The following is a 21053-nucleotide window of genomic DNA, read 5'->3' on the forward strand; positions in this document are numbered from 1 at the left end:
CTGCAACTTTTGTTTAAAAAATATGTCCACATTTACAGAATGCAGAGTACCATGCAGCAAAGTGAAGCAAATTGGAACTGCTGGCCTCTGCTGAACTATATTACTGGTGACCATATATCATTTTTTATAGGTCACAAGTGAAGCACATCTGTTTCCACTTGGCTAGGATTCCATATAAAACATTTGAATAGAGATCGTTCACCTATATCTGTTGCTCCCATGTGCTTGTTTAAACCAGCGTGTCTCTCATATATCAAACCTCAAAAAGAGCAAAAGGGTTATTTTGTATCAAAAAGTGTATTTTTTTTAGACGGTCTGATAGCAGGACAGAGTTTAAGGGGTGCTACGATTCCTTAATGTTTACTCCGTGACACAGTTTGCTTTAAAATGATTTGTTTATGTAACATGGTCTTTTAAAAGTCAACTCATGTGACAGTTGTGCAAGCCAGAGCCCAACATGCTTGCATGAGAATTTTCTTTTTCCCTTTGTCAAAATTTGATCTCAAAGCCCCTCATGTGTTTGACTTCTTTTTAGACTTCTTTTTAATTGCTTCCTGTCTGCTGGGTCAATTATAAGTCTCTTTAAGGGGGAGCTGGGGGAGGGAGGCAACTTCAGCAGCATTTCTTTCTTTTTTTTGAACACACAAAGTAATTAAATAACTGAAATTTGAGCAAAATGGTGCGATCATTCATGGGGACTTGATAAGTTTCTCCTAGGTGTGCCAGCTCTCAGCACAAACATGTTGACTTCTATTAAGAGATTTCTCAAGCTGCTTTTCTTGGGTTTGTTTAATGAAAAGAAAAAAAATTGTCGCAAAAGACAAACAAAACTGTATTGATTTAAAACAACAGTCATACTCTTTTATTAATTATTGACTCGGGCGTGGTTGCACAGTGGTGTAAATACCCCACTGATAATGTACTTAACACAAAATATGAGCCTTGAGAAAAACACTCAAAAGCTGTCAGCAGGCAAATTAAAAAGGCATAAAACAAGCTTTCATTAACGTATGGTAATCCATTCATTTTTAATTAACCCAAACCACAAAGTAAAAACAAAATAAAGCCGAGTGTCGCACGGCACGTTCTAGTTTGAGGAACATCACGGTGAGTAATATTATTGCCCTGTTTAAAACTTCATGGCACCTGCTGAGGTCACATTAGCAATCTTAAAAGGTGAGTTTGACCCTCATAAAAAAAGTCATGCTGAATCCATACATGCAAGGATCAAATTTCAGTGGAGAGCTTTAAGCTCTTTGAAAATTAACCATTTCAAAGACAGAGATTTTATCATTTGTCACACTAGTAGAAGGTCTGTTAATGAAGGCTGCTGCATTATATTCAAAGGATGCTTGTGTGTTCTGGTTGACTTTATTCCTGTTTTCATTCCCAGGAGTCTTTTCCATTCTGTGACCATTTAAAAATCTGCCTTTGAAAAGGTCGAATATTGCAACATTCTAACGCACACTTTTTAAAAGCTGTTAAACAATCTAACTTCAGTTTTTTGAGAATCCCTCTTAGTCCCACTTCTGCTCTCAGTTCAAGCAGACGTAGGGAGACACCTCAAGGTGCTGCAGAAGTGAGGTCAAAACTCCAAGCTACACAGTTGCCCATGGCTACATAAATATTAACCAAGGCTCCACTGTGGAGGGAGGCCTTCTTTGATTACGAGTCTACTCCAAGAGTTTGATATCCAGTGAGACCACTGAAGCCAGCTTTACAAAATTGATGAGAGAATACAGAGTCAGGAGGAGTTTCACTTGATTTGGAACAGATTCATGCAAACGAATCGGGGTAAGAAACATCACTAGTTCACATTTCACGTATCCAAAATTTCACTTTGAACTTCTCATCTGTAGTGGTTGGAAGAGATGTGAGAAAAAGGATATTGGAAGGAAACCTCTTTTGGTTTACTAAAGCTGATTCTTTTATCCGCACTCTAACGATTTGGGTAAAAGCAAACGAGCAAGTCTAAATGATGCTGTAATTACAGAAGGAAGTTAATTGGAACTTGTTTTTGTCACCTCAACATCCCGGTGTCTTCACACAAAGCTGTGATAGAGACTTCTGATGTAATGCACTCACAGTTAGTGCGTGTTAGTGTTTATCAATTCGTGCTTGATGTGCAGTTAAAAAGAAGAGAAATCAAATCAAGTCAAATTTTGCTTTGACCACCCACTGCCTTTAACACATGCTCCCTTTCCTGTAGGCACACACTGACACACTTGGCAGGTAGGCTGTTCTGAGCGTCTTGGAGAACTCGCTTTAGTTCTTCTGTGGATTAAGGCTGCCTCAGCGTCTTTTGTCTCTTCGTGTAATCCCAGACTAACTCCATGATGTTGACATCAGGACTCTGTCGCAAGACCTCTAATTATTCTTGTCACTTAACGACTGCGGCTGTATGCTTGGGGTCATTGTCGTGCCGCAGAATGAATTTGGAACAGATCAGAGACGTCTTTGATGATCCTACATGATTGAATAAAAATGTAAACATCCAAAATGCTTAAAAGTGTTTTGCACAGGACTGTAAATCAGGGTCCGTCCCAAGTAAATCTAATAAAATGAGATAAAAAGAACACCGAAAACATAAATGATCAAGGGTAGACGTGCTCGGGAGCATGTAGCTTGGCCAAGTCTTTGTCCATCATCATTAAGGGACACGGATTTGTTGGAATCAGCAGCGGTCTTGTGACTGGTCATGTGTGCCTGAGGTGCCAATCATGTGCAGATATTTTGGGAAAGAACCAATAAGCTTTGTTAAGTGAAAACTGAAGGTTACGAAGCGATCGAGGAACCACATGGGAAACGGGATGACATGTTGGCTCTCAACATGGATAACCTAGGTCTGCCTGAAGTGTCTGACGTCATTTTCACTGAAGCGAAAACCTCACAGTTGTACTAGCTGTGCGTCCTCTTTTTTATCATATCAGTGAACAAAAAGTAATAAACCACAATTTATCAAAATATCCCGATTACTTACATTTGTTCCATCATTCTAAATACAATAGTGATACATATGTACCATGAGATACATTGTAACAGATAAAAACTGAAACTATTCAGTCCTTATATACAATATAGCAGTATTTATATGTAGATAGTTCTATCATTGTTGATTAACAGTGTTAAGAATCTTAACAAAATGGCTAAAGAATGCTAATTTTCCATAAGATGCAAGCTCATTGATCTGGTGTTCCAAAGCAGGGAATTTTTGAGATTACTATTTAATTATACATTTTCCCCTACGGAACCTACAAGCTGGATAAGCTCCTCATGATGAGTCATTTTAACTGAACCGACATCACCCGGTGTTCAAACTTCAAGATCAAAGTTAACACGACTGTTGGAGATTTCAAACAATCTTGTGATCGTTGCAGTAAGCGTGTTGGAGAGCTTCAGAACATGTCAGAGTCCTGGGAGACATTCTACATCTCTGTCAACCAAGTCATTAAGCGTGACTGGACAATAAGGAGAAAAACTGCATCCTGTACTGAATTTGTCTGTTTTTGGTGCATATCAACAAAACCTGAATGTTTCCTCGTGGAAATGATTCCAGCTCTGATCCTTGCTTCTTCTTTGTTTCGGAGAGGTTATTAATAAAGCTGTTGTTTATGAAAAGATTCCCATGTGGAAGTCAGTCGGTGTCAAACAAATAGATTTCCATTCGGGATTTCTCAGGTATTTCAAACAAGTGTCCCAGCGACCGACTTAACCTGTTGCCTTATTTGATCGGGGAATACTTTAAATGCTTACATTTTGTGCTGTTATTTAGTATATAATTCAATATCTTCCCTAATCCCACTTTACATTCAGCAAAAGGACTAAAAATATGAGGACTGACATTACGAGTTGCCCTGTTTTCAAACCCAGGAGGGAATGAAATTCCTGCCACGTGCCAAAGGGACTCCAAAGGTTTTTCCATTATCTCAGAAAGTTTATTCCTCCAGGCCAGGAAAAGAACCGGTAGTTACTTATTTACTATGCTGCAAACACACATTAACATTTTCAGTTTTGGTTGATTAACAGTATATACTTGATATTTGAAAAGGCTTTGATAATTATGATGTTGTTTTTCACCTCGGCGTGTCTGGGTTGAGTAAGAGCCAGCAGGTATCATGCGCCATTTGGTGAGTGATTACGTGCAATAGTCTGCTACCTTTGCAGGATATGATTACATCACAGTTATTCATTAACAATTGCACATGAACAATTTATGCGCTGGTCAAGAAACTGACTGGGGATCATACGCCAGCAAGACTGTCATTAACAAACAAACAGAAAAATCCTATCTTTGCCTGTTTGTAATCTATAGTGCTGTGCATTTTACAATTCAGTGAACTGAGTACATTCATAATAATAATAATACAAGTCTAATGCCCTCTGTTGACAATCCGAGGAAACATATTCAAATGACTCCAAATGCAAAATGGCAGTTTAAGCTGTTGCAGCCAGAGCGACCACATGTGTTTTTAGTCCCAGCTTATGAATAAACATCTCTCCCAGATATGGACGCCTGTCACTGGATGACCTTTTATTACATCTGTTTTCTCTTTTTTTGTCCCTTGCAAAAACGGCCTGTATTATTATGTAAAATTATGCTTATGAAAACATAAGTCTGCCCCTCTCCTGCGTTCACCTTCACCTGGCAAGCATGACTCAACTTCACATTTCCCCATAGTGGGTGAAAGACAGCGGGCTTTTTTTATATTGAAGCCAGGTGTGTGCCTGCGCTCTACCTGATGTTTAACGGCATTCCTTAACCAGATTACAGCACGCTCCAAGTATTAGCAAGACTCAAATATAAACATAAAACAGCTGTGTTTATTTTTAGATATTGTGAGACCAAAAAGTGGCCCTAATAAAAAACGCCAAATAACAGCTGTGCCGATAATTCGATTTTCAAACTTTCATAAATATATATATTTGTTTGTTTTAATAGGAAAAAAACATATATCAGAGCTCAGCTTCATTACAGAAAGAAATGCTGTGCACGATGAAGTATAATAATCTGCATTTCACCCACAGTGGAGTATAATGTAGAAAACCAATATAACATACTGCATGCAGTAAGGAGTGCCAGGGTCAAAGTCCCAGAAGCCTGAAAAGAAATCCATTGACTGCTGAATGGTGTCATGAATCATGTAAAGGAAAAGAGGAGCGATGAAAAAAAAGAAGGGGGAAAAATACATTCACGACTCTGAAGAGGTTCTTGATTTGAAAAACTGCTTGGCTCCGCACACGCTTGGCTCTACACACCAGCGGCAGCTTGACCACTGCTGCATGGGCCAGAGTGCTGTCCAAATGGGGCTGGTTTGAGCGAGGGAGAAAAAGGTCTGTGTGCACGTCCGTGTTCTTTTGATGCTTGGTAGTATTACAGTAGAATGACTCCACTGTCATTGGTTGAATAGGCCGGACTGCCTACTGTGACAGAATATGGGCCTCTCATACCCAAAAGGAAGGCAGTGTCGCTTCTTTAAGCAGAAAAAAAGTGGGGCCAAAAATGAAGGCGCTGCACTCGTAATAAAGCTTTACTTTCTGTATGATGCAGTGGAATAGCCCCTCTGTAGGAAAATAAGCTGAGCACAGTCCTGCCGGGCATGAGGATAAGTTGATGAGGACAGTCTGTGATGCGTCTAGACTCCGAGCCGTGGTGGATCTAGAATCCATGTCAGGTTTTAGTGTAGACCTGCGCTCAGACAGCTCCTGCAGTCGGCAGCCTGGTATCAACTGCACTGGCGCTGTTCACTGGAAGCCCGCTCAGCGCTGCTTCCTCCAAGTGTCTCAACACTGTGAGCGGGATCTTTACCAGAGGCTAGCCGCTGAAACTTGCCCAGTCCCCACACAGTATCATTCAGGGGAGCCAGGAGAGCAGCACCGGCGGCGGCTACAGTAGCGGAGAGAGATCTTCGTCTTCTCCCCTCCACCAGACACTGAAAAGCCCCACTCTTGTCTGTCCCTCTCAGTCACTCAAGTCCTTGTTTTTTTGGTCCCCGAGCTTCGCTTCTCTTTGACTCTTGTTGTTACCGCTGCTGCTGCTGCTGCTGCGTCGGGGAGTGAGGGCGCACGCACAGGGAGAGCCGAGACTGTATGAGCCGCTCAGAGGTGTGCATGAGGTGGCTGATGAGTTAGGACTGAGCTCAGAGCAACACCTTGCGTGCCATGGAAGTGTGCGCTCGGTGCAGGGGAATGTACGGGCAGAAAGGGAGACCTGCCGCTTGAAAGCCAGCCTCTGTCCCAGACAAGGCGAGCATGCCTGAGACCTGCAGACTCACTCTCTTCGCTGCAGAGGAGTTCACATCAGACTGCCTTTCCACAATCTGACATTTTTTAAACTAATCTTTTTTATACAGCTCACAGTTTCCTACTCACTGTCTTCAATCAAGCCCCGCGTGGCTACACTGCTTTTCGAGAAAGGTAAGAGTAGATTTTATTTTACCCCCCTCCTTCTGCGCATTAATACCATCAAAACTTATGAAACATCCAAACTGCAAACTAGGTATAGTAACTTTTACCTTCTGCCTCGGTCACTTCTGAACCTCGCGTTTCGAAACTTGTTTAGAAAACGACAGATGGCGAGTCAGATTTTGTGTCTGAGTCAGTTTTAGGAAATTCGCATTATAATAGAGGCGCCATAAGTTTAACGAGACTAAAATAATAATAATGATGAATTTAAAAAAAAACAGAGCAACACAGTCTGCAGTGGAGTACCGACGGGTGCCGTGGTTAATTGAAAAGTGCTTAATCAAAACATAAGCAGATGTGGATTGATTTGTTCGGCTGCCGAGTCTGAACGTCTGAATTGAAACAAATTTAAAGTGCGTGTGTGTGTTTGTGAACGTGTGTGTGTGGTAGGGGGGCTCGGCAGCGCAATTTCTATGAACCAGAACACGTAAAGCGTCATTTAATTGGGATTTATGCCTCCAAAGTTGAGGTGGAGTTTTGCTGGTGGTATTGGCCACTGAGGGTTTTTTTTAAATCCACTGATGGGTCTTGTTGCTTTGAATGGGGATTTACGCTGGAAGCTGTGACCTGAGAAGTGTTGTCTGCCTGTTTCTGGAGAGCATTCACGGGCTAATCCATTATAATTGGGGTTAGGCTATTTGTCCCAAAAAAAAAACGAAAGAAAGAAAGAAACAGACAGAAAATAATTCGAGCCTCAACTAGAGATGTAATAATTAGTTTTGCCTCAGAGCTAGCCTGTGAGGCAGTTGGCTCCGAGGGTGGAAGGTGACGTTGGAATGAAATGGTGAAATAAAAAGAAAAAGACGGGAGCATAAAAAATAGGAACTGATTTGGCTTGCTTACACTTAACTCAAACCCAGTGGGCGCAGAGTGGCAGTAAAAATTAGATCCTTTTACTGCGCATTTATTATTTAGGCCCACCGATTCCGAACGTGTCTTGTCAACCATGTGTTAAAGAGGAGGCGGGAGACGCGCACATGCGGTGCGGTGCGTGCCTCTCCTTTTGCTGGAGAAACACACAGCGGTCACCGCTGATGCATGGCTGCCTGGAGCGGAGCAGCAATCTTCAGTGATCGATCAGAGGATTGGGTTAAATTTAGCTCCAGCAGACTTCACATGCCCACAGTTTTTTTCTTCATCTTCTTCTCTTTTGGGGGGTTCAGGACTAACCTTAAGAAGGCGAGAGACAGACCTTCGAATTCCTGCCTGGAGTACTGTCCATAGATGTTCCTCATGTCTGTCTTTAATATATCTGCACAACACATTCTCACGTATACGTACTTGTCCATAGCGGGTTATAGAGTTAGAGTAAAAGAGGATTTTTTCCCCCCTTTTGCCTCATATATTTTTAGATAATATTTCAAATGAGAAACAAAATAAACCTAATTGCAAAGTTATTGTTCATCTTCTCATCTTCTCCACAAATCCATACTCTCAATAAAAAAGTGTTGAAATTTAAGGAATTTATAAGAAGCATGGCTGCTGCTCCCTGAATACTTTTTTTTTAGTATTGTGATGATGATTCCATTGCCTTGTACTTGTATTAAAAAAGGTAAAATTAGGCTAATGTGAGTGCAAATTCCAGCTGTTTGGAAGGAACATATTAGCATATCAAAGTGGTCCTTGCACAATTGAAGGAGTCATATATTCTGCCACTGGTTTTGGCTGATCCTGAAAGGCTTCAGAATGAGTGTGTGAGCTAGTAAAACTCAAGTTTCTTTCTCCATTCTTCTTGTGCACACGTCCCTCTGACATCTTGCATATAACATACGTGCCATGGCATCCTCACAGTGAGTCAGTTATAGTAAACAATGGGGAATGAAAATGACACGAAATTCAAAATGTATAAATGCTGGCGATGTTTGATTCTTGGTTAAAGTAGTAATAAAATTGTGTGATTTCGTGTGGGAGTCTGAAAAGAAATACAGGTCTATCTACACTCAGTGGAAATAATGTAATCTACCTGTGAATGCGTCCTAAAGAAGGAGACTGTCTTCTCAGATGTCGTTGCTTGATATCTTAAGCCCGGCTATTATGAGTAGTTTACCAGTATGAGAGCACCTTTTTCAGTCTGTAGCCTCGTTTGAATGGAAGTGCGTCCGGTTTCAAAGAACTGAAGCTGCTCTTGATGTGCCAGAGCCCCACATTGCCTCTATTCGCTTGCATGTTCGTCTCCACTGGCGGATCAATAGAGCCCGGCACACTCCTGTATGGGTCTGAGGGAGACATATCACTCCCTAGTAAACTTTGGTATACCACGCTGTCATAGAACGCAAGGCTCTCGAGCGAGTGTGAAAGGGCGAGTGGGTGTGAACACATCCAAATTTGCCACATTATGGACTCTAGCTCCATTTTCTGCTGGGATGGTCCCCTCCTCAGAACAGCAGCTGAGCTTTTTGGATATTTGACGTGTGGATTAAACAGAAATGACGCAGCCTTCATTGCCTGTCCAGATTTTTTCTAATATCCCAACAAGCCAGACTTGTTCCACTCTGGTTTTATTAAGGTAATTTATTATCGATTTTATTCACTGTGAGCTTGCACATGCTGACCGGTGGTGGCATTTGCTCACTTTGCTTTGTGTCTCTCTTTCATGAGTGTGGATGTGAGCCTGCGATTGGCGAGCCACTACGACTGATTTAAAGGTTGCTTTGTGGCTGCATGGATAGCTTGTGCCAGCCTCGCACTGTCAGGATGTGTGAGCCCATCTTTGCTGTCCTTCCTGCGCATCAGAGTCTTTGTTAGCTAAGGAACAATGACCAATTTAAAAGTGTAGTTGTTGTTGCAAATGATGTGCTAGCTGCTCCACAGCATAATCCACCCCCCAAATAATAAAAGAAATGATGGAGGCTTTGAGTGTGTCAGCAGAAGAGGATTGCAGGGAGTTAGATTTACATCCCATTGCTTATTTGGCGTGTGAATTGTGGGTTTGTGTTTTCAGATGCAATCTTTTCTTTTGCCTTAACCACCTACATGGAGTCATACTGTGCGGATAACTGCTTGCCATTAAAGGGAATAAACAAGGCTGTAAAAGAAAGCTATGGCAAATTTGATGTAATGTGCAGGGCTTTGGTGGGCCAGTGTACCTCCCCTTTCATGACTGATTTTATTTTACGATTGGCAATCAGTAAAACGCTAGTGCGCTAGTGTGTTCCCCTCCCTGCCATTTTGTGAAACATTTGTTTCCACTTGCCAAAGGCCTCTGGTGCAGCAGGGGGATTCGGTGCCCCTGAAATGGCAGGTGAAACTTTCTGCTTGCCTAAATAATTTCCTAGCAGAACATTACTCTGGGAGTGGAAAGTAGGGCTCCATTCAAAGTCTGATGACAAGAAACAGCATGAGCGTTAGCCGATAGATGTCACGATGGTTTGTCTGCACTGGCTAAGTGGCAGTCTCCCTTAGCTTATCTGGCATCTCTTTTTATGAAAGGTATTTGGAGATAAGGCCGTGCAAAGTGCAAAACTGGGTCATAAAATCTCCTTTTTTGTGTGTCCTCTGGTCACAAGATGACTGGGCGTAGCACGCCGTTCTGTTTGCCTTTTTTTACAATGTGTTCAAAACACTGCTCGTATTAGCAACGTGTGTTTAGGTCACTCAGAGAAGTGAAAGAAAATTCTGCCAAGAGATCACTGGGTGGAAATTTGATCAACAAATTGTGATTAAAAAAAAAAACATTTTTATATTAATCTCTAGAGGTATAAAAAGCGAGATTGCAAATAAATTATGTTTTTTTTTTATTATTTAAAAATATTATTTCTTAATTTTCAGACCTGACATTGTGGTTATTTTTGATGCTTTTATATATAAGTTGTTACATTTATTCCTATTGTAATTTGAAGAAGGTTGAAACACACACACACACACACTCACACACACACAGTCTCATTTTTGTGCTATGTGAACAGGACTTGTCCTTATCTGTGCACAGCTGCAACACTATTTGGGAAAATATTCAATTTCAGTGTGACAGAGGAGAACTTGGGAGGCAAGGCTCTAAGCAAACAGCAGTTATTGCGGCTCTGCCATAGCAGCGGAGAGCAAGGCCTGGCTGGGAGAGAGGGGGGATCTGCGGACGTCTGCCAGGGGAAGGAGTAATGTCTCGGCTGGATTATAGGCGAGCGAAGCACATCCACATTTAAAAGCCCCTTTTCCAACAAGACAGGGCTCTTATTTAGGGATGGTGTGGGTAAACACAGCAGAGCAATATATTTCCTCCATATAGGCTGCTGTCCTTGACAATTGTGACTCATTGCAAGTAAGAAAAGTTGCTTCTTTATTTTTTTAACAATGGGATATGGATGTTCTCCAGTATATTCAAGCCGACATTCTTGCAGCGAACAAAAATGGTAAGTCGAGTTTGACATTTCAATATAATTTTACTCGTTTGAGTGGCAGCGCTTTTATTTGCGTTTGCTTCTGGGGCTGTATTTTAAATATACCAAATTATTTACGTACCTGTTTGTTGTTGACTGTTTAGCAGTCTAGTGAACCGGGACCCTCTTAAAGAAATCTGTAGGGAACAGAAACACTGAACTAAAACGAATACATATATATGTATATCTAAAAAAGCAGTAGTTGTTTCTCCAGTGGATGAAAAATGAGCGAAAAAGATGTGAGAATATTTGGTTTTAGAGTTCTTCTTAAGTGTTTGGATATTGATCTACTGGGAGATGATTCAGAAAACGATACACTGAAGCATTTTGGAATCCATCAAAAAAACACAGCAGGGTTTCCAGTGTTAAAATACTCTAAAAAGTCAAAGTGACCTGCAGGTAGATCCACTCCCATAAACGGTGCACTTCCTTATTTGCAGCTAAAGTCCTGCCAAATACATGTTTTGTTCTGCTTTTTTTTTACCGCCCCCATCGTTGCATATTTTATTCTATACGTTTATTTGTTTAGGCGGTGGTTTTCTTTCATGATATTTTATTTTACAGTATGTAGTTAGGGAGTGCAGAAGCTTTGTTCTTGTAACGTAGCTGCCAAGTCAGATGGAGTTGAGCGTCTGGTCTGGGAGTTTCAGAGGAATATCACAGGCATGGTAAGTTGCTAAAAACTAAGCTAATCAACAAAATAATTGTCTGTTCAATTGCTACCATGCCAGAGACATCAAACACAGCCGAGGTTGAAAAAACAATCAAATTATCTCTTAATGATTGCTCACGCTGACAGATGAGTGCTCGTGAGTCGGTTTTTGTTTGTAGGCGACATATGCGAGGAAGAAGGAAATTCTGCGGTCTCTCTCATAAATTCTGTGTACATTTTAATAATCTACATAGATATCCATCATCACCTGTAATGAAAACAATTTTATCTTATTATGTGGTTTTTGGCAGTGAAACAGAGAACTGTATTAGTCTATTAATTTCCTGCAGTGAATCATGAATCCTGCTGCTTTTATCCTCGCAGCACCCTCCATGTGTGGTCCACAAAAATGTTTCTATTTCCTCTCCAAACTAAAGTTTGGCCCCTATGCCGGCTCTCCCCTCCTCCTCACCCCCCCTCCCCGCCACACACCCTCCCTCTCTTTCTCTGTCTTTCTCTCTCTGCGTAGATAATGTCTCTGCAAATGATTTAACCGCCCTCGTTGAGGCTCCTTCCAGTAATTGAACAAGCAGAGACTGGGTGCTTTACAGGAAAACAATAGTCATATTATCTCAGATCTCTACTACTCTCAGATTCAACAAAACACAAGGTTGGACTGGACTTTGTGGACTGCTTCACATCTGAATTGAAGAAAAGAATCAGGTTTGCTTTCTCTTGTCCAACGGGAGAAAAAAAAAATGAAAAGGGCCGCGGGAAAATGGGTGCCATTACTTTACTCAGTGCATGTGGGCTAAAGTGCAGCCTCAGGTAGCGCTGCTAATAATTAGTCACAAATATGCTTTGATAAATGGTGATAATAAATCTCAAGGTGCCACTGGAATTATTATTGATATTTTTATTGTTATATTTATTATTATGCACATGGCTGAATATGAAAATGTGGCTGAAACCTCCACGTTTGAGCGTGATTGCTCCGGGTTGGTATTTGTTTTGCTTTTTGGCACAGCGAGGGGAGCTTTGATTGTGTTGCTGTGGAGCTGAATTGACCTTGTGTGTCAGAATGAGCTTTTTCTACGCCTTGTTTCATACGCAGCACTGTTAGGCTGAAATGGCCTTAGGAGGAGTTGTTCTTGACAGAGATGCATTGTTTCAGGCAGCCAATAAACCACTGCACTGAGTGGCTACATCTGTGAACCTCATCTTGACTACAGTGTGGGGCTAGCAACAACACGGCAACTGTCACGGCTGCACCTGCTGCTGCCTCAGTACAGAGCCTCCCTCTCTGTTACCCATAGAACCGCATCACTCTTTTCCCTGTGACAAGCCAGAGGCAATGGTCTCTGCGTAGGTCAACTGAGGAGAAGCTTCTTGGGAAAACATTTTGAAGGCAGAGGACAAAATGTCAGTCTTCCCCCCCAAAAAAGAGAGATGTTAAAATAAAGTTTCTGCCCCGAAGGCCGGAATTTGGTTCCGCTGGAGCTCGGCTATAAAATTCTGTAAGTCTATAAAACATAGAGGGGCTTGTTTAGTAAAACGTGCCCAACACTTGAGGGTCCACTTTTCAGCGCATTTGTCCAGCCACAGGAACGGTCTGGGATATGACAGCAAGCTGTCCCTCCATGATAATGTGAAGGATGAATGCAGATAAATGGAGCCGACTCTTCTGTACACACACGCCGCATGTTTGTGTATCGAGGCCATTCAGAAGATGATCTGATCAGCTACGAAGAGATTCAGGGGCATTAAAGGCTTTTAAATCTCATATGTACACATATTTGCCGCGCCGCTGTTAAAAGTCACAAAGCCGGGCTCTGGTGTGGAAATGCACGAGTAAAACTCAGGTTTGTGCGTTCACTTTGCACGCTTCAGTGAGTACCTGAAAGAGAACGCAAGAAGCAAGAAAATATTTTGCAGAAAATGACTAGCGAATCAATTGTACATGATAACACAGCCATCATGCTGTCTCAGAAACAAGATTATTGGAGGGGAACAATGCCGAGAGAATTTTCAGCCAGGAGAAGTGATGCAACGTGTCCACTTTCCTGCCAAATTGAACTTAGGGGTGTGAAAAGCAATGCAAGGATGTGAGGAATGGGTCTGACGTGCATGCAGACAGTGTGGGATTAACACAGGGAAAGATTGAGCGACAGTGGCCGGTGACTTCTCTTTACAGCTTTGCTTGTACAGCTGTGCCAGGCCTGGCATTCACTGCTGCCTGTTGGATCCAACTCCTCCTCTACTGCCGTGGGGGTGAGGTAATGAACATCTTAAATACTGCAGAGAAGTTGCTCCTGAATGTGTGTGTGTGTCGATGGAGACGTCAAATTATTCATGTATTTATAATGAAATTTGGAGTGCTTAATATTGACACCTCACTGCGTCTCTGTACTGATTTGATCTTTTTGGCATTTGCACAGGAAAAAGACATATACAGGCTGCCCTAATAATTCATCGTGCCTCCTTCTAAATGAGGTGTGAGGCAGCTCTGCTGGTGTGAATTCTGTTATAAATCACACATACCCTGACTGCTTTATCCATTAGAGCCACCGGTTTGTCTAATTCAGTCCACAGCAAACCGGTTTAAGTAATTAAGATGAGTGTGAGAACTGCAGCTTATACTTCACATCTGTTATGTTGTGACTGAGCAGGACGTGCAGAAGCAGAAGAAATGCTATTAGTTGCACAACTGCAATAAAACTGAGGACGCTCACCGTATAGATTCCTTGCAATAAGCGCAAACAATAACAGCATGTAATAAATATTTAAGGCTAAAATTTCATTACCGGCCAAATGTCCAGTATCTCCGTAGGTGGCAAAAATGTTCTTCTTTGTTGTGTTATAATGCATTTTTTTACGCTGCTACATTTTTACATATATTATTTTTGATTATTTCAGAAATTAAAATTGAACGATATTTGGATTTCTCTTTGCAGTTTAAGAGTTTTATCGCTTTGCTTATCTCTTAAATAACTTTAAAAATTAACAATAATTTGAGGTGTGTAAAAAGCAGCCTCGCAATGCTGTAACATATTTATTGCTCGATAAACAAAAAATTTTAAAGGTGTAATTTTAGTTTGTTCAAGAAAAAAAAATAGGTCAGGTTTTGTGTTTGGTGGATATTTCGTGTGTGTGTGTGTGTGTGTGTGTGTGTGTGGCATGAAAAGAGATAAATGAGGCCAAAAAATGCCATGACCTGCTAAGAAATAAACAGATAAGCCAAAGCAGGGAAAAAAGTAGTTTTATCTACTTTATAGCTGTGTTTTTGTACTGGGACCATTAAAGCGAACATGTGTTCACGTCCTTATAAATCACCCAGTGATAAAATGAAAGCAAGGTTAAATGATGACCAGACAGAAAGCTCTGAGCAAGCTCTACAAATTCTCAAGTACTGCATCTGTGCCCGGCAACACATGTTTCATTTTTAGCTTCAGCATCAGCAGCTGAACCAATGTGATGAGTGCTATTTTGTAGTAGTTGATGGAAATGGGGAAAAAAAGCTGTGTAAAGAGGACAGTCAAATGGGTGGGTGGGGGGGCAGAAACTGGTGCTTTTTTTTTTTTGTCGTTGCAAAAAGTGGAGCCAGTGGCATTTCTGTCATTCATCAGCTCGAGCTGATTACTAGTGAGTCTGGAGTGAGCTGACAGGAAGCGGCTCCTGCAGCCATTACCATCAGCCCGGCCCGGGGGTAGGCAAGAAGCTTCAACTCCAAGGAGGCAGAGACGTGTCTAAAGAATGGAAAAGTTTCTCTGTGCTCCCTGAAAACATCTCTCTGGGTATCAGGGTGAGGTAGTAAATTTTGCCTAAATGTTTAGCTTGTTTTTATTTATGTTTTAAAGGTCTACCTAAGACGAACATTTGCTCTGTAAACGGTGGTGTTGAAATGTGGGTTCCAGACACCAAAGCTGAGCCTTAACAATCAGCGAGAGATGGTGAATGTTGCAGACGCTGCAACGCCTACTCGTTTTACAGTTTACTGCAAGGGCCAAAAAATAGAGGCGAAAAAAAGGGATCTTTTATTCTCTCACCTGAAAAGGCTCGAGGCTCCCGTGGAAGCAGCGTGGAAAAAGCAGGATTGTGCAAGCATTACTTGGAGACGTTTTCTGAAAGTCACTGCCCATAAGACTTTCTCAGGTGCATGCTTGATATTTAAATGATAAGTGAATTCAGACACAATTCATACAACTGGAGCAGCAGCAGGCTCAAAAAATGCCAAATGTTGCTGCAGATGTTTTGGTGTAAAAAAACCCAGGAGGATGACATGTTAAATGTATTGATTTTATTCTGTAGTTACCTTTCATAACATTAAGTCCTCCATATACCCATTTGTTTTCAGTGTTAAACAACATATACGAGTTACCCACAGTCAGTATTAGGTTGCACCTTCCAGTCTTTTCAAGCTTCCTGGATTTTCATGTTTTTGCAAAGAGCGATATTTAAAGAAAACACACAAAGCAAAAGGTTGCAAGTAGCATCTCTTATATTTAATGTGGAAATTCCAGAAAGTTTGCATGCTACACATTCGGCTGCATTTTAATTAATTTCATAAATACATAACTGTTTCCTCTTTTGTAAATTCACCTCTTTCTCACCTCTCTTTCACATCCTTGGTATCCATGAAGATGAAATGCTGTTGCTAACAGGAACAGCTTCATCTTAGCTAGCCGCTTTAGTCGCATAAATCCTAACATTTCATCTGCGCGGCTCGCTTCATTATGTTTCTCCGAATGGTGCGTCTTGTTAAAAAAAAATAAAATAAAAAAAAACAGCCTCCATATTGGCGCTTGTTGTTCTTCAGAGGATAGTTTTCCTCCCCAGCAAGAGTCCTTGTCAAAGTGTTTTGCTCCTCTGCCACTGTGGGGACTTTGTGTTCTCACTCACTTCATATTCATAGTGAGTCTCATTCTTCTGTCATTATTCTGTATAACTTAGAACTGTAGCAATTACACTTCAATGGATTACCTATGCAGACATGCAGAGATTAAAATCTTGGCTTCCTGCTACCTCAAACCGCGGTGGTTCAAAGCTACAACCTGCCCTGCAATCCGCTATCGTTTAGCAGAGCACAAAATTGGTCAACCTCTCATAGTTTGTTTGGGAATTTGAATCCCTTTGGTATTCAAAACAGGAGGACCTTTTATGACAGGGAGATAATTTCACAGTGAATGTTTTATCGCAGTCTGCTTGACAGTCTCCTGTATTTGTCTGCTCTCTCTCTCCTTGTGTCTTTGGATTCCCTGACTTTGGTCCAGTTATTCGAAGGAGAAAAAAAACAACAACAAAAGAAAGCCCTGTTTATCCCCCCCCCTTTTTTTTTGTTATCACAAAGGAACAAACACATATTAAACATACACAAGGTGCAGAAGCAGTGATTGCTGTATCTGCTGTCCTACTGTGGGTGGCAGGGGACGATAACATAAGCCACCGATTCATTTACATATTTTTTCTTTATTCATGTCAAGCCCAAATCATGGTCAGTTGGGAAATGAGGAACATTGGTGAAAAGAGATGTTTTCGCCCATAATGAAGATTTTTTTATCCTCCTGTGGCCTGCCACGTGTTTCGATTCGGGCAACAGCAGCAGCGCCGCTCTTACGTCAACTGCACGCAAGTTTTCTTTAATCATCCAAACTGCAGTTGAAACTTTTCCACCTATTTAAAAAAAAATCGAATCTCTCTCTCAGTCTCAAAGAAGGCTGATCCATTGTACAGTGAGCAGGCGGGAGCGAGAACCTATAACACCTTAGTTATTAAAATTGGGGGAGATGGAACGAGCCAATCTTGGCTTGTTTGCATCACAATCCCCCTCGCGCTGCTGATGTTATGCAAATGAGGACGGTAGAGAAAGCTCAGCCCCAAAACTGTCCTCTCCCTTTCACAGCTGAAGGTGGGCAGAGGGCAAGGAGTAGTGACACTGGAACGGCACGGTGAAATCTAATGAAGCAGCCTCCCCAAAAATTCAAAGCAACCCAAATTACTCGCTTATGTCGTGCTGCTGTGTATAAATGCCATATTAGATGCTTTTTTTCTTTAAAAAAACTAACTATGTAGTCTCACCCCTTTTTCACTCTTTTAATGAAAATATGTTTCATGTTATTGTGCAGCAGAGTGTGTAAAACATTCATTTGTGAGCGGCAGCAAAATGCCTTTTAGACATTTTCTGTATCTTTAAAAAAAGGCCAATATACATTCATCGGTTTAAAAAGCACCGTTACCTGTCACGGCAGTACTGAGTGAAGATTTAGGGCTGACAAGTGATTGCATTCAGGAAAGACTACACCCACTTCTTTTGTCTAAGCTTCCTGACGAGACACAGCGCTATACCTTGTTTAGCTTGACATACGCCGCTCCCCCTGTCTGACAAAGGCATTCATGCCATCTTTTAGATTGGAAATAGATTCGGCAGTAGTGGGATAGAAATGCGCTCGGATGAAGTACGCTACTGTACATCCACTGCTGAAATCATTCGTACAGTATTGCTTCTCTTCCTGTTTAGCTGATGACTGAGATGATGCAGTGGCCCTTTTGGCTTTGGCTTTGTCCTTCCCCTGAGCCACAGAAAGGTTAAAAGCATTAATTAGACATTAAGCATAGTGCCTCTAATCTGAAAGAATTAACATTCTTCAAAAATATATACATTTCCACAGTAACACAATAACTAGTTTTACAGGATTTGATGCAATTTTTGCCAATTTTTGCCTCTGATGCATCAACAAATACAGAGAAATTGTATTAGGGGCACTGCAGTGAGCTGAGTCTAGGTAAAAGCTTCTATTAAGACATTGTTAAACATAAAAGCCACAAAGGAGAAGATGATGCAGACTGTCCGGAATGTAAATTCAGCGTATGCCAAGTATTTGCTTAATGACATATCTGTCAGTCGAGGTGCGTTGAAAACATTCCTTCGTTTTTCAGTTGCTCTGCTTCTCGTCGCCTAGACGAAAAAAAGTCGCAAATAAGTGTCTTATTTTCACGCTCACGCTGCTCCATTGAAAACGCGTCTCTCACAAGTCGTCGTCTCTGTTACTTTCTTCGTGTTTTGTGTTGTTGCCCACTGCCTTAAAAATTAATCATCCTGCTTAATAACGCCTCACGATCACAGTGCATTATTGATGGTGAGTCCTTAATAGAAGGATGAAGCGAAGGTTTTACCCATTCAGCTGCTCCGTTTGGAGGGGGGCAGAGGATCACAAAAGCTGCTTACTGGTGCATATCTGTGTAAATACGGCGCATTATTGTCATAGACTAAAAACCAGGCCTTGCGCTTCCAAAAGGTCTTGGTCCCTCTTTTGCAAACAGCCATGTTGTTTTAGATGAGAGGTGACTCATACGTAGAAAAAAAGGTTGTGTGTAGCGGACGTTAACCCAACTTTTATGCTGTCCTGATGTGCTCTCGGGGCGTCAACCCTGCAAAGTATTTATGCGCACACACTAATTGGATCAGGTTTCTCAACAGGGGACTATATACTACATATTGCATGCATTCTCTGTATTTCAAGGTGAATCACACCTTGTCAAGGACTTATTGGACTTGATTGGCAGGTACTATCACCATGAGATGCCCATATAATGGCAGGGCTCACTTACCTGACCTGCCTATTTATCTTGCTGTATTAATGTCAGCCTATTAATTCCTAAGCGGAGGAACGTTTGGCAAAGACACCGTTTAACAGCCCTGGCTGAATCATTCTTATCTCTGCACACCTGAAAGGAATAGTTTTGTGCTATCAGCAAGTGGAAATGACATTTTGAAATTTCATTCGAGATAATCCACTTCACTTCCCAGTAAAACATCAAAATTAGAACAAAAAAAATGTATGGGACCCGTATTAAAACTTTGTTACCGTGGCAAATCACCTGCCTATAATCCATGTGGACAGACAGGTGTAGGTATCTTTCAGCGCTAATAGGATTTTTCTTGCATTGCTAAAGTGATTATGAGGCTATGGATTTAATATATATTCAAGCAGAGAGGGCGATAACACTAAGTGCCTAGAAATGCAGAGGAAAAGTGCCACGTTGAAACATATCGTATGTTGACATTCTTAAATCAGGAAATCTTTCCTGATAAACGTGGCGCTTCTCGACATGTAAAACTAAGGCAGACCAGAAATACTTTTTTGTTTTGTTTTTCATATTGTCAAGTAAAACATCAAAGGAGGGAAATGAAAATAAAGCAAAGCTGTCTTTTCTTTCTCCTAGACGATCCATTTATTTTTAAATGTATTGAAGTGCTGGAGTGTTTCAGGGCTTAGCTCATGATTGCTTTATTTAGTAGCCATATGTCCTAACCAGTGGGGAGTACCCTAATCGATTAATTGAGTGGCTCATAAAAATGATGAATGGTGCAAACACTAAGAGCAGTGAGCATGACAAGTACCACGCTTATGTCACACTCTGCTCCTCTTGCATGCTGCTGCCTTTTCCGTGCAGTGTGGCTTGCATCAGAACCGGCTAATGATTCGTTTAATCCAAATGTTGTGATCAACAAATTCAAAAAACAGTTGGTTTTATGTGCTCTCAGATGATGAAATGCACAAGATAATACATGAAAGTTTCAAGTAAGCTAGCCTCCCACAGACAGTGTGACTAAAAGTCCTAGCAGTCCTAATCACGACATCTCCAGCTATGTTACTATGCAGAGTAATAATAAAATAAAAATAATCTTCCATGCAATTTTTCTCCGCCCTTATCCTTTGCGCTCCCTGCTCCATTAACCATCTCTGCTGCTGAGGAGTCCTGTCGCGCAGCATGCGCGTTTGACCCGGTATTTCACTGGCTCGGCTCGTGTCAGAGTCGGGTCTCGTGTTCGTGGCACCAGCAGTCGCACGGCGTTTGGTCGGGTGTCGCTCGGCTCCTCTGGTCCTGTTCTGCTCTCAATCATTCCCTCAGCAGAGAGGTCAGCCTTGATTCCTTCCTGGCCTATATCCGACTCAGTGGGGGGCTCCAGACTCATCTGCTCACCAGCCCAATCTCTACGCTTGCAAAATGTACATTTCAGCAGTGTCAAAGCAGGGACACAGTCACTTTTGAGAAGACATTTCTTCCAGATTTGAGACTTGAGTATTTTCTGACTGAGCCCCATGTTTCAGGTTTTTTGGAGAAACAGATAACAGGGTTCTTATAGTGCGTATGAATTAATGTATGAGGATAGTTTTGGGAAAGCCCAATAGAAACCAAATGTGTTTCCCTGCATTCAACATGTGGTGGTCTGTTGATTCTGATTTCCATTTCAGTGAATATCTGGCCCTGCGTTTCCCTTCTTTTGCATCCCTGTGATGTTCGGTGACAATTAACATCCCAACTCTTTCTCGAGGTTTGTTGAAAGCTCAGGGGCTAATTCAAGGGTCAAGCAAGACTTGCAAGCTGTCAGTCTCTCATTGTAACTCGTGTCCCACTCCCCCACTCAGGTTCTTTATTCCGGCTCCCCCTCCATTCTCCCAGACCTCGTTTTGTAGAATGGCCCAACTCTTCTTCTATTCTCCTGTGGCCCTCTAACAGCTAGAGAGGGACAACCAGGAGCTTTGTCTAAGAAGCCCAGCATTCTT

The 21053-nt window shown here is 41.6% G+C and overlaps 1 protein-coding gene across 19 annotated transcripts in view; it reads left to right on the forward strand.

Moving 5' to 3' along the window:
• The first annotated feature begins 5081 nt into the window (after positions 1-5081).
• Positions 5082-21053, forward strand: part of adgrl2a (adhesion G protein-coupled receptor L2a) — an 89440-nt gene continuing 73468 nt past the window's right edge. For 18 of the 19 annotated variants that reach the window (XM_005734910.1, XM_005734913.1, XM_005734917.1 and 15 more), the window contains exon 1: positions 5082-6414. The gene's annotated coding sequence lies outside the window, so the exon portion shown is untranslated. Of the gene's footprint in view, positions 6415-8852; positions 8969-21053 lie in introns of those variants that run through there. The other variant, XM_005734911.1, reaches the window with a different exon arrangement.

The sequence above is a fragment of the Pundamilia nyererei genome, unplaced genomic scaffold (genome assembly GCF_000239375.1).
Source record: "Pundamilia nyererei isolate P.nyererei 1_Seehausen unplaced genomic scaffold, PunNye1.0 scaffold00061, whole genome shotgun sequence".
In the NCBI taxonomy this organism is placed as follows: Eukaryota; Metazoa; Chordata; class Actinopteri; order Cichliformes; family Cichlidae; genus Pundamilia; species Pundamilia nyererei.